The 14,464-nt window shown below is 50.6% G+C and overlaps 1 protein-coding gene across 7 annotated transcripts in view; it reads right to left on the reverse strand.

Annotated features, from left to right (window-relative positions):
• Window positions 1-14,464, reverse strand: part of PKNOX2 (PBX/knotted 1 homeobox 2) — a 281,900-nt gene that overhangs the window by 79,452 nt on the left and 187,984 nt on the right. The gene's annotated exons all lie outside the window — the stretch shown is intronic.

Here is a 14,464-nt window from a genome sequence, read left to right on the forward strand (position 1 = left end):
AGGGGCAGGAGGCCTCACGCCCTTCCACTTCCACCCCACCTCCCCGCCCCGGGGTCTGCGAGCACGGACTAACCCCTCCCAGGTGTGCTCGCCACGCCCCCTAGCGGCCGAAGAGAGAGGTGGGGCGCAGGTCGGCTCTTCTGACTGGAGGGTGGAGCCAGCAGCAGGGGGTAACCCGTTGGAGCTCTGCCGGGAAGGGAAAGAGGCAGGGGAACATCTGAGATCCCGGGTGAGCGCCCCGTCACTTGCCGAAATTTTCTAGGTGTGTGCTTGTGACTATGGACATATGGATGTCTCTGCAACATTCTATTAAGTAAGACTCCTTAGCCTTGGTTCAGTATAGCGTCCCAGGCATCGGGGGCCAGAAGAGCAGTCAGAACCAAGTCCACGCCCTCCTTATAGAGGAGGAGACAGAGGCCAAGAGGAATAATGTGTGTGTGTGTGTGTGTGTGTGTGTGTGTGTGTGCAGTGAAGCAGGGATTGGACCAAAATCTCCAGGTTTCCTGTTCCCTGTGTCCTCCACTGTACTACCCCCTTCCCATCACCAGTAAGTGAGCTGCCCCTGCTGGACCTCAAGGTTACTTCTTGAACTAGAATGTAGTGCTGTAAGTGGAGACAGCCTGGAAATACCACCCAAGGAAACAGAATGCCCGGAAAGCTGTTTAGCTCCAGCAGATGCCCTGAAATATTTAGCGCTGGAAAGCAGCGGCTACTTGCCTGATGCAGGCCTGTCCACCGTGGGGCCTGGAAACTCCTAAGAACCTCTGTGGGGCAAGGGACCTGTCTTTCTCCCGGGCTGGAGGGTGATAATGAGCTAGAAACATTTGTGACACAGACTCAGACCCTTCCTCCCCTCTCCTTGAGGGCCCTCAGGGGCCCCACCCTCTTCCCACGGTGCCCTCCCACACCTGTCCTAGAGGTCTTCTGAAATCTTCACATACCTGAATTCTGTGGGAACTTGAGGGTGTTTTGGAGTTGCCTAAGGGAAGGGGGCTGGTCTCCAGGACCCTGTGGGGTGTGTGTGTGTGTGTGTGTGTGTGTGTGTGTGTGTGAGAGAGAGAGAGAGAGAGAGAGAGAGAGGGAGAGAGAGAAAATGTGTGGGTATTGTTTTGGTTATTTTTCAGGAAGAGGAGAAAATAGAAAGCCTGGCCTGAACTGAGTCTCTGAAGCACCAGGCATGCTTTGACCTTAAGTGCGCAATGCACTGGAAATTTAGGTGCTCATTCAAGGACTATTTATCAAGTGTCAACTACATGCAAAGGACTGAGCCAGGAGGTGTGGTTGAATAAATGACAGGAGGCAAGATCTCTCCGAGGAGTGTTATCAGTCGGGGAGGTGATGGTCCAGCGGGGAAGAGGAAAATGAAATGGAGGTTCCAGAGGAGACAGTGTAGGAAGAGAGGACTTTTTCTGTGACTGCAGGGGATTCCATGTGGCCTCACTGCTACCCACACCTCACCTACCCTGGCCTTACTTCAGATGACGGGCCACTGGGATATCTGTGCAATAAAAACACTCAGGGTCTCCCCATCTCTCTCTCTCTCTCTCTCTCTCTCTCTCTCTCTCTCTCTCTCTCTCACAAACACACACACACACACACACACACACACACACACACACGGCACCCAGACCATTCTTTATTTTCACAGAGTCTCAGAAATGAGCCCTCAGGAGCCCATCACTTCAGGACTGGGAGAACCGATGCCTGTTTTCATGGCTGGGTCTTTGGGTGGCAATAAACATCCAAGGAAGGCAAGAGCAGAGTGAAAAGGGTTCCCGAGGAAAAAAGAGGATAGAGACTCCTTGTGATGTCAGAAGAAACGTCCAGAATTAAGACTTTTGAGATATTGAAATGGGTGTGGAATCTCTCTTTTGGACCTAGAGGGACAAAAGGAAATAGCGATATTTCAGGGGTGTGTTAGGCTCAGCCTTTCCTGGAACTCTGGCAGATGAGGAAACTTTGGTTGGGGCCTCAGGACCTGCCTCGAGGACCTCTTCCAAAGAGTGCCAATCCTTGGCCCCCGGAAAAGCGAACCACCGTGGTGCTGTAGTGCCAGCAGCCCCCAGAAGAGGGAGCCTGGGGGCAGAGTCTGGGGTGGGAGCTCCCTCTAGGCGGTTTTCTCCCCTCTTAGGGGCAACTAGTTCCCTTTAACCTCAGGTTTGGGTCTTGGGGTAACCTAATTCCACGGATGAGAAAGTCAGTTAAAGGCAAAGCAGAGGACGCTCCATGAGGAGGATTGGGGCTAAATAGAGTCTTTAATCTGCATTCTTTTGTTCACTGTCCAATGAATGGGAGGTGGGGGCACTTTAGAGTTGCTGTCCCTAGAAATATTTGCAAGGAGAGATGGTGAAAAGCGGTCTGCACCCAGAAACAACCACGGCTGCCAAGGTTGAGGGGAGATTTTTCAGTCTGGAGTCTGTCAGGCTGTGAGCAGGGGCCAGACCTGCCTCACCAGAGGACACAAGAACAATTTTCTGAGGACCCAGATGGCCTTTGCCCCTCCCCTCCCCCTCTCTGGGGTCACCACAGGCCACTAGGCCACTAACCCATTGCCCTCTGGGGGCTTCTCCTGCCAGAGAACAGGAGGCCTTTTCATCAGGGGCTTAAGTTTCGTTGGTTCTGTGCTCACTCAGGCACAGAAGCCTCTGGTAACAAGACACTGGGGGAGACCCCATGCCCATCTCGGGAAGCTTGCTCTTTTCTTCTCACCATTCCACACGCATATGCACTCCCCCCCCCCCATTGGTCCTTGGGAAACCCCGCTGGTTTGGGGGGCTGAGGGGCCATTTGGAACCACCCTGGAAAGGAACATGGGAATCCGACTTCTCTTGTTCTGAAACTGGACCCAGTGAGACTCCACAGCTGGGTGCGGGCTGCTCCTTAAGCAATAGCTGGGTGCCTGGCCCTTTTTGAACTTTCTTTGGGGATTTGGAAAGGGTTCTAGCATTTGTCAGTGGGCCGGAGAGGCTGCTCCACCCTGTCCAGAGGCCTCAGCACTCTGTTACCAGACACCAGGGCACTCGAGGGAGCACAGCCAAGATTGCAAAATGGAGGACACCGAGCACTGATTTACCACAGAGAAATATGCCATCGAAGAGAGGCTCGTGTCAAAAGATTGTTCTTAGTGCTGAAAACCTTTATTATATGACAGCCAATGGGGGGGGGGGGGAGAACCCTGATGCAACATTCAACCCCACAATGATATCCAAGAAGCAATAATTTGTGTCACTGATATTATCAAAAGGAGCTAACACTGCCATTTTACAGAGCTCAGGAGCTGAGGAAGGCCATGTTGCATGGGTTGTGGGTGGCTGAGGGGGCACAAAAAGATACCCCTTTAGGAAGTAGGAATGGGCAGCCCTAGAGCATCCACTCCCTCTGTCTCCTCAACTCTTGCTTCCCCCCTGCCCTGCAAGGTGAGGCCCTGGGTCTGTAGCCCAAACTCCAGTGTGTTGACAAACAGGCTTAGAAAAAAAATAGCAAGCTCGTTAGGAAGGAGCTCATTAGGACTTGTTGACATGAAACCCATTAGACCAATTAACATTCCATTAACGGCCTGGGGCACCAAGGGGTTAATGCTGCCCAGCAGTAATTGGGCTAGGGTGCCGGGGTTGGGGGCTCAGGGCCTCAAGGATGAGAAACAAAGTCTAATTGGGAACTCTCTGGCCAGCTGGCCCAACAGCATTTGTGCTTGCCCTCTGACCCTAGCTGAGACTACAGTGTATCCGGTAGGAGGGGGGACAGGACCAGCTTCCCTCCGGCTCTTCACTGTCGCACCTCATTGCCCCAGACGGGAGACTGGGTGGATGCTTGGCACAGGACAAGGTGTGGATGTATTTCTACCCTCTGGACTCTGATAGTCCTGTTTATATCATCCATCTCTGCTCCCACCCCCTTCTGGTCCAGTTTCTCTCTTAGTGTCCAGGGAAGAAAGTCCCCGCTCCTCTCCCCAGTTATTCGCGGCCCAGTCTTACAAAAGTTCTTTGGAGAAGCTAGAATCCTTGAGGCCCCAGAATCTGATTCATCTGAAGAGTGTTGTAGTTTAGGGCAGAGGGGTGATGGGAGGGAGCATGGACCCTGGGTTTTCCCTCCCTCCCTCCCCCCTCCCTCCCTCCCTTCCTTCCCTTCTTCCCTCCCTTCCTTCCTAAGACACAGTGCAGAGGGGCCCCTGGAAGCTCTTCTCCTCTGTCCTCTGACACACACCAGCAGTATTTTCATTATTTTCCTTGCCTTGCTACACATAGAGGCTGTGGAAGTCCTGCCCCCTGCCTGGGCCTCAATTTCTTCTTTTGCAAATTCCCATGAATTTGCCCATGACCCTGCCTGTGCTTAGGGTCAACAGGTCTGGATTCCTTATCTAGCTCTGCCACTTATTTGTGGCTAGTACAAGCCTCTTTCCCCTCTCGGACTGCAAACTGGGGGGTTTCACCAGAATAGTCTGAAAATCTCTGCCCATCATTAGCCCTCAACACAAGCTTTGTTGAGGGGATGGAAATAGTTGGGTTGTAGTTTCATTCCAAAGGCTAGCCAAGCTGGAGCCTTCTCTACCTCACTTCCCATTTGAGAGGGAGGGAGGAGAACCCTGAGGCCAGAGAGCCAGGAGCTCTCCTCAGCACCCCCTGCCCAGAAGCCCCAGGTGGTTCCCAATCCCCCCCTTCTCCTCCACCACCCCAAGCCGGCCCCTCTGAGCGGCTGCCTAGGCCTGGGTTCTGACGTCTAGACAGATTTGCAGGAGGCTGAAATAACAGAGTGAACTCAGCAGGAGGGACCAAAAGGCTGCATTAGTAACCTGGCTGGCTGCAACTTCTCCCTCAGGAGCAGCCGCCTCAACCCTGGCGCAATCCCGTTTATTTTCCTTCAGCCTAGAGCCGCCTCCAAAATGATGGTCTCTGGCCCAGCTCCCTTCCCAGGAGCCGCCTGTAGGTGGCACCTCGGAGCCCCACTTTAATTGCATTATATAATATAACCTGTTTACTAAATCATGTAATCAGTCGCCTTAGGATTTACAGCTTCGGATGTGTATAGAGAATTGGACTTTGAGTCAAATTTAAAAACAAATAAAAATGAGAGGCAGCTGTTGCTGATAGTGTGATATTCATCTTTTGGAAACAAATTCACCCCACTGCTATAAATTATGCTTGGAAAAAAAGTGTTGTTGGTGGGAAGGAGTTGGCTAGGTCTCCTGTGCTGGCAACTCAGAGCGATGAATCTTGAAATAACGGTGTCAACCTGTCACTGATTTCATGTGACTCTGTGGATTTATCTAAAGAAATGCAGGGGCGCGCACACACACACACACACACACACACCCCAGATTTCTTTGCGAAACCCTGGAAGGGCTAGAAATCTGAAGCACGATGGTCACTGTGCCCGGTTTATGGAGTCAACGGTGGGCAGTGACAGGGCGGGACCAGTGCAGGAATGGTGGAGAAGACAGAGGTGGGAGGGAGGATGTACCTGTGGGCTGTGAAGCTGTAAAATCTGAGAAGGTCTGGTTGAGAAGGTCACTGTTTGCAAGCGAGGGAGAAGTGAAGGGCCTTTGAGGAATGAAGGGGAAGGGGCCAGCCCCCCAGGAGCCCACCAAATGCTGGACCAGGTGCTGTAGGAACTGGGTGGTAGCACAGGGGCCGGAGGATTCAGGCGACAGGAATGCCGTGGCCTGGTGGACGTTGTTTTGCCCCCGTCTTTCTGACCGTGGGTGCTGGGGGCAAATGGAAGTCCTCCAGTGTGCTAAGAGCAGAGCAGGTCCAGAGTGGGGTGTGGGAGACTGGAAAATAGTTGTGTCTCTGTTACTGAAGGCCAGACAGGCAGGAGGGGAACCAAGCAGGCTTTGCACTCGGGATCAGACCCCTGCTCACTACTGTCCTGAAGGTTGGCTGGCTGAAGCTCCAAAATGAGCCACCGCTCCACCATGACCCAGGTCCCCAGGGATACTGCACCTGGCATGGAGCCCAAGTCATTGCAGAATGCCCTAGCCAGGAAGGCCACTTCCCTGGTGCCCCTCTGGTTCCTGCTTGGTTCCTGGGACCCTCGATAGGAAAGAATTCTCTAGTGACTTCAGCAAGACAGCAGGCAACTCAGACTCCTCAGCCACCAGAGCTCTTTGAACTAATTATCATTTGCTACCTTTCTGGGAAGCCTACTTGGGCGGTGGTACCAGGTCATGCCCTATTATTATGATGCTGGTCTCCAGGGAACAGAGTGGAGACAGAGCGGAAGCCAGCGTGAGCTTTAACTAGGACTGCTGGCTTCTGACTCCCTGGGAGATGTGAAAATGTCTCTCTCTCCCCACTTTTCTCTCCTCCTTCAGCCCTTAACTGCCACAGGGGGCAAATGGTCTTTGGAAGGGGTAAGAGCCTTCTGTGAAATCAGAGAAGGCAGGGACCCTTCCACTCCCCTATACCAGGAGTATAGTCTCTTCCAGACGGCTGTGGTCCTCCTTCCAAGGGCCTCCACTCCTCTCCACTCCCCGCTCCTGAAGCCATTTTGTGGTTTGGTCTTTATCCTGAATAGCAGTATGTCTTCCGTGTGTGTGGCTGGGTCAGCAGGTCATTTGTGCACTCACTGACCCAAGCCTAGAGACCCCATTCTAGGAGGAGAGGTTTTGTTTTGTTTTTGTTTTTAATCCACACTGGATCCCTCTGTGCACTCAGTTTAGTGATGGGACGCTCAGTGGTCATGGAAGGCAGAGGATTCGACTCCGCCCTGGGTGTGAGTGGGGCTGCTGGCAATCAAAGACCCACATCACCCCCTGACCAGCTTTCCCAGACACGAGCCCCCATCTGGACCTATTGCTTCCTGCCATGCCTCTCTGACACATGAGGTTCTGAGCACATCAGGGCCCAGACTCTGGGCACATCAGGGCTGCTGCTTTGTCCCTCGACTCCCCCAGTTTAGCTGTTTTTCAATTTGTCTTCAAACACATGGACCAGGGTCAGAGTTAGGATAGCAGCTCATGCTCATGCTCTGCTCCAGCCCTCTTTCCTGCCTGCCTCCTGCTTCCCCACGCCAGGGCCAGAAAGTGACAGAACCCCCTCTCCTCCCTGCCTGGGCTGTCACACCTTTCCCGGCTTCAAAAAGCTGCTGATATATTTTACAAACTGAAACAGCAATTTAATTCCCCCTGATAGCAGCAATTGTCCATTAGATCTTCCTACCGAGGAGCTTTAACAATAATTCCTTTCATCTGACTGCTTGCTTCTTCTTGATCTGAGAATCAATCCCATAAATAGCAGGCAAGAGTTTTCACATTACTCTCCCCCTCCAGCTTTTAGCATTTTGATGAAGATTCTCCTCTCCTCTTAAAGCACTTCACAACTTGGCAATTTTTCCCCCTTTGGTTCCTTTAAACAAAATAAAACAAAAAAACAGAAAGGTTGCGGGGGGGGGGGGGGGGAGAAGCATGCTGGTTATAAGGGTAAGCGCTGCCCTTGCATGTGCCTCACAGGTAAGTGGTTTGCGCTTTCACCTGCCTGGAGGCAGGGATTGCAGCAATGACCTCCAATGGCCACCTCCAAACTGCTGAAAGTGGGTGCTGTTCTAACCCACAGGGGCACCATGTTGGGGTCCTAAATTTCACACTCACCTATGGCTGGGGCCAGCTTTTGCCAGCAGCGATGCCTGACTTGGAACATTTTTCCCCTTCCAGGAAACATCTCCCTTGGTGCTACACCTCAAGAATGGAGGCGGGGGGGGGGGGGTGGGGGGCGGGTGGTGGGTGGGTCATGCTGTTGCCACATGGGGTGGAGTCCATGTGAAGGTTCTGTCAATGAGCCTCTCTCCCTGGGCCTGTGGCCAAGTTCCCACCCATCACTCAGGCAACTCTCAAACCTAGAGCTGGGATTCTGCCCTCTGTTTTACATTTCCAGCCACTCCATCCAAATAGCCTGAGTGGGTGAGGTGGGGAGGGACAGGGAAAGGAGAGAGTCACAGGCCTTTCATTCAATTATTTCTCTTTTCTTTTACACAGGCAGGCAGCCCTGATGGTCAGGGGCAGAGGAGAGCCCTCCAGCTCTTCCACAGGTATAGTGAGGGTGGATTGCCAGGGCACCTGGGAGCCCTGGGCTGCTCCCCCAAGACACCATCACATGCTCTCTTGTCTGCACGTGCGCGCACACACACACACACACACACACAAATCTAAAAATGAACCCAGGGACCGAAATCCCCCTCGACAAACCTGATCCCCAGGTTTATTATTATTTGTCAAGAGCTGACGGCAGCCGCTGCTCGGGAACAGAGCTGAGAAAACAACACAGGCTGGGCCCCTGAGGCTCACAACTCAACAGAGACAGAGGAGCAGCTCAGATGCTGGGGATCCCAGATGGGAGGAGAGCTTCTGATTCTTGGAGGAGCGAGGCAGTTACCTCCCTCTCATAAATCTTTCTCTTCTCTGAGGCAGGCACACAGGGAGGATAGCACTCCTGGGGAGCTGGAAAGAGGAAGGAAAGCAAGAGTGGGCTGGGAGGGGGGTGGGGCAACAGGACTGTGAGGAGGGTGGCATCCATAGAGATAAGGGACCCTGACTCCCATCCCATCTGTCCCTTGTGATGCTCTCAGATTCTCCTGGAACCAGAGGATCCTAAGGGGGTCAGCCAGGCTCCTTTTGGTCCTCAGAACCATACCATGTCCTCTGGCTGGATGATACCTGGTTCCATTTTTTTTTTTTTTTTAATGGCCTCCAGAAAGAAATGGTGAAGAGTCAGGGTTGTTGGAGCAAGTGGCTCTCTGGCTCAGCTTATCATAGAAAAGCCACTCATCCCTGATACTTCCTTCCCCAGCTCATGGAAGGGAGGGAGACCAGGTAGAGTCCAGAGCAACGAGGTCCACTCAAGAAAGGGGGAAAGGATGCCCAGGGGCCTCCCTCAACTTGGCCTCACTGCTGTTGGCAACAAGGACAGGCCCACTGGCTCTGTGTTCCTCATCTGTCAGGAAAGGGAGCCCCAGGGAAGGGAGGATAGTGGCTGCCATGTGCAAAAAAGTGATGCTGGGTAGAGAGCGCATTCCTGGGCTTTGCCAACCGGACTCAAGCCCCAGAGAACAGATATGCTGTCTATCACCTAATGAGAGTTTTCCTCCATGCTTTTTGCTGTGCTTCTCAGCTGCCATCAAGGTCTCTGTATCACACTCTCACGTCCTTTCCTTCATCAAAATTTTGCTCAAAACTCTACTTTTCCATGAAGGAGAAGTAGAGCATGGATGATCACTACGTGTGTTTCTATATTATGGAAAATCTGCTTCCCATCCACATGGCCTATCTTGCCCATCGAACCCTGTGCTCCCTGGTGGAGCAGATCATGGCTCTTCCTTGCCTTTCCTCTCTAGGGGGAAAAAATCTTATGAGATAGAGATTTCACAAGCTCTATCTCTTCATGGAGCTTGAATATATACACAGTTACAATTTAATTTCTTTGGCTTCCTGTTAAAATGTAAAACAAACAAACAAATCTGGAAAAGATAGCTCTTCAAGTTCCAGCAGTCACTTACACCTCAGTGAGAATGAGTGTGTTTCCCTGGAGCAAATTTTGATAGGGGTGAGATGGTAAATGCAATTAATAACAGCTGCTGTTCATTGAGCTTTCCCCACGCCCCAGGCATTATGCTAAGCTTCTGATGCACATAACCTTGTTTATTTTTTCCCAGCCACCTTATGGCATAGGCATGATGGCTGTCCTCATTCATGGACGTGGAAACTGAGGCTTAGTGCGGCTGAGGAAGTTTCCCAGTGTGACGCCCGGTCTGCTTTCAGATTCTGAACATTTAACCTAGAAGTCCCAGGGTGGAGGCTGGAAACCCAGAGGAGGAGAGAGGCCCCCAGGGAATTGGGGAAGTACAGAAAAGGCAAGGACGAGTGTAGAAACAAGCTACTGACTTTGAGTTGGGCCATCCACTACAGGCTGCCCTTTCACCTTCACATGCCCTGCATTTCCACGAATTATATTCTAGCAGTCCCCCTAAACGTCCTCCGAATGCCAAATCTGGGCGTCTGTGCCTCCATTAATGCACACGCACTTCACGCCTTTGGAAGGTGCTTCCACTTAGACAGCAGTTCGCTTCTGCCAGCCCTGTCATCTTTGGACGGCAGCGTGTGCGCACATCTATTTAAATATTTTATTGCATTTTGCTCTCATTATTTCATAAAAACGAGTGGAAGGTGGAAAACTGGAAGTGCTGATACCAGCTATAAGAAGTAGGGGTCTCGTAAACATAATACCACTGAGACAAACATGGAGAACATTAAGCGTGCTGAAAGAGGCAAATCTTGAGTCTCCGTCGTAGACTCACTGGACTGTGGGTTCAATTATGAAGGGAAAGAACAAAATTAAAGAATGAATAGGAAACGACAGAAGTACAAGGTTGAAGACTGCATCCAAAAGGTGATGCGTAAGTGGTAATTGGGTCATGTGCTTTAGCTGTCTGGGGGCACGGCTCTCCGGACTCGTGCAGAGCGAAAGCAGGGCCTGCCTGTAGGCTGACCCCACACTCTGTGGCACCAGGGCCGGGGCTCTGACTCACATTGACTGTGATTCCGTCAGCGTCTCTTTCCTGTCAGCCGGACCCTTGGGCCCTGCTCGGCCCAGGTGGGGCAGCCCAGGTGGGGCAGCCCAGGTGGGGCCGGGTGGGCTGGAAGGGAGGGCGCCGGTGACTGTCCGCCTGCTCTCCACATCTCCCCTTGCAGTTCTTTCCCCAGCCCACCCATGGTTTTCCAGGGACCACCCACAGCTGCAAAGAAGCCCCTGCTCTGGGGGAGGGGGGAACGTGTACCCACGACTCACAGGTGAAGAGGCACCTGGCTGTATCTTTGGAAAGCCTGCCCAGTGGAGCAGTGTTGGTTTTTGCAAGTTGGGGCAGCTCATCCTTAGGGGGCATCCCATCTCTTGTCCTGTCTCCCCAGGTTCTAGCTTTATCCCCCTGCAGAAGCTCCTTCCTGCCCACCCTCCCCTCTCAGCCCAGAGGGACTCCAGGCAGCCATCTAAATGGGTGGCCAATGAGGACATCTTTGCAGGCCAGCAGCGGGGTTATTCCCCACAGCCTCCCAAGCAGGCAGCAGCTAAACAGAAGTGCAGAGGACCAGAGCTGTGTTCCACTTCCCACTGGCTCCTGCCTGTCCCCTGTCGAGCCCCATTCCCTTTAAACTCCAGCCTTGGAAAGGGGTCTGTAGTTCTCTGGCTTCTAATAGGGAAACCTTTACTCATATGCTGGCCCTTTCTACTGCACTCAGGCACCAAGAAGTGTTTCATATTAACTTGTCTGAAAAGTATAACTCACCTCCAACCTTAATTCTGCCTTTTGCAATGCCAACTCACATTCTATCATGGTGGTCCCCCAGTGGAAAGAAAGAGTCCTGACTTCAGTACAGAATCTTTGTGGACTTGAAGTTCAAATTTGGGCCTCTACTTTCCCCCTCTTCTCTCTCCAGTAAGAGGGGACCCCACTCGTCATAGCAGGGCAAGGACCAGGGGATGGAAGAAGAGAAGACAATTTTGCCCAGTAGACTCTGGCCCTTGGGGACCAATTAGGATTCTCTGACTTAGAACAGAGGATGATCTTCTGGGATCTGAGCTCTTGTTAATCTGGATCTTCCATTTTCTGGCCCTCTCAGGGAAAAGGAGCAAAGCATCTTGGCTCCCAGATCTAGAGGTTCTGTCCAGAGCAGGTCGGTCTAGGCAGTCAGGGGAGCTGCGTGTGAGGTGTCTGCTCCCAGAGCAGTATCTGGGGTGGGGAAGAGGGGCAAGTGAGAATTCTCACCAAAGATGCCTCCCCCAGGGTACAAGGTAGCCTAAGTCTGGGGCATATGCGAGCTATTGGCAGGCCGCTCTAATCTTTCTTCTCTTTTTAGGGCCTGGCTGTCTCAGGTCAAAGCATCTGCTGTGCAGTATTGTGGAGGGAAGTCTCTTTGTGCGGGAATTCATAAAAGTGAAAAAAAAAAAAAAAAAAGATCTCACTTAATGAGACACTTGCCATGGACAGAGATTATTTTGCTAATGGGACCTGTGTGTGGAGGGGAGCTGAGAAGGTGTAGGGAGCAGGGAGATGAAGAGGAAAAGAGGCCCATTTGAGAATGATCAGGAAGGTCAAGGAGAGAGGTCCCCAAGGGGGACAGGCAGGGGATGCTGAGCAGATGAAAGGCTCGGGGAAATGTCGGTAGTGGGAGGCTGGCCGCTGTGGCTGCCCTCCTGCCCAACCTCTGCCTTCCCCTCCCTTCTCACTCCTCAGTTTTTTCTCCAATCCAAGGAGCAGCAGGGACTCCGGGCTCCAGGGCGGACTGTCAGAGGACTGGCAGAGTGGAAGCATCCTGAGCAGTCATGAGGTCTGACTTCTCTGCTCAAATGAGAAAACTTGTCCAAGTCTATGCAGTGAGTTGAATATAGGGACCTAACTAGAACCCAGGTCCCAAGGAACAAATTCGATAATCATTTACTGAGTGCCTACTATGCACCAGGCTCTGTGCTGGGCAGTGGAAGTTCCAGGAGGAAACAGACAAGTGAGCAGGACAAACAAAGGAATAATGAAATGAACATATCCCTGAGCTGAAGCAAGGCAGGTGACTATTTCGGGTTGAAAGTGGTCCCAAGGCCTGAGTAGGGGTAATGAAAAAAAGAAAGGTGCAAACAAAATCAAACACACAGTGGTGACATTCTCAAACTTGCAAAAGAAGAGAAAATTGAATGTTTCCATAAGTTCTCATTGCAAGATTGGAAATAGGAAGACGGTAGAACAATGTCTTCAAGACCTAAAAGAAGAAGGTTTTGATATGGGATTCTGAGCTCAATCGAATTATGCATCAAGTTTGAAGACAACATAAAGCCTGTTTTGGACATGAAGGAACTCAGAGTTTATTTCCCACCCATCAATATCAGAAATAATTAGCGGGGTATTCCAGTAAAACAGAGGAATCAGAGGAAGAGGGCAGCGTATACATAAGATGGTGGCAACCTGATGTGACCCAGTGGGAGGGAGATGGGAATGAAGTGTGGGCGGTTACCCCTGGGGGCTTGGAAGATTCTACTGCAGCAGCCAAGTTGTAATGTAGAGGGTTCCATTTCCTTTTCCCTGGTCAAATCACACTATTCAGTTCTGTGGTTGGATAATATTTCCATCTTACAATCAACGTATAGTTGAAATGCAGAGAGAACTACAGTGATAGACTATAAATCTTCTAAATCTGTAAAACCGCTATTACACTACATAAATAAAACATAGAGTTAATTATATGTAGTACTATGTGCTATATAGTGTAGAACATGTAATGTATACACACTATATTCTTTTTGTTATTTTTAAAATATCTATTTTTAATGTTTATTCATTTTTTTTGAGAGAGACAGAGACAGAGTGTGAGTGGGGGAGGGGCAGAGAGAGAGGGAGACACCGAATCGGAAGCAGGCTCCAGGCTCTGAACTGTCAGCACAGAGCCCGACGCGGGGCTCGAACTCACAGACCGTGAGATCATGACCTGAGCTGAAGTCGGACACCTAACCGACTGAGCCACCCAGGCGCCCCAACACCATATTCTATATAATACTATATATTAAAAATAGATAATGTCAAACATGGTTTAATAAAAATTATCAAACTAATTCAAATTGGAAGGGGAGAATGTGTGCTAACTTCCCTGGCTTTCATAGCAGGGAGTTAATAGATAAATACAGAAATGAAGAAAGAGGGACGTAAGTATATTATATAACATAGTAAACATTGGCCACCAAATAACTAGAATCAGAGACTGTTCGTTGTGGTTGACTTTGGATTGTCGGGCTTTGTGGGTAGAGGTAGGGGAAAGAAGGGTCACTTTTTATTCTATTTTGTGCCTTTTACCCTGCCTTTTCCTCACATACATACTTTACTTCAATTTAACAATACCTAAAGTTAAATAATGAAATATCCATCTAAGAGAATACTATATTCAGCAGTTGAAAATAAGGAGACAATCTATTTATTTTCACCTGAAAAGCTGTTCATTATGTAACATAGGTTAAAAAAGAAAGTTTTTAAAAAAAGTATTTAAGGGGCGCCTGGGTGGCTCAGTTAGTTAAGTGCTGACTTCGGTTCAGTTCATGATCTCGCGGTTTGTGGGTTGGAGCCCCGTGTCGGGCTCTGTGCTGCCAGCTCAGAGCCTGGAGCCTGCTTCAGAGTCTGTTTCCCTCTCTCTCTGCCCCTTCCCCACTCATGCTTTGTCTTTCTCTGTCTCTCAAAAATAAATAAATGTTTAAAAAAAGTATTTAAAATATGGTATTTAAGTCTGTTTGCCTAAGCACCCAAACCAGTAAGCTATAGTCCCCTTCTGTGTTCTCTGCCCCATGCCAAGGGGCTTGCTTTTGGAAGTCTTGCTTGTCTCGGGTTTTTATAAGATGCATATCTGGTTTTGCCACAGAGAAGAGCTATTTTATGTATGTTTCAAGTAACAGATGGAAGTTTTTGATTGTAAGTGGTCAGTCCCAAGACTGGCCTGGAGGAAGCCGCC

The sequence above is a fragment of the Panthera pardus genome, unplaced genomic scaffold (assembly GCF_024362965.1).
Source record: "Panthera pardus isolate Hobbes unplaced genomic scaffold, ASM2436296v1 HiC_scaffold_12, whole genome shotgun sequence".
NCBI lineage: Eukaryota > Metazoa > Chordata > Mammalia > Carnivora > Felidae > Panthera > Panthera pardus.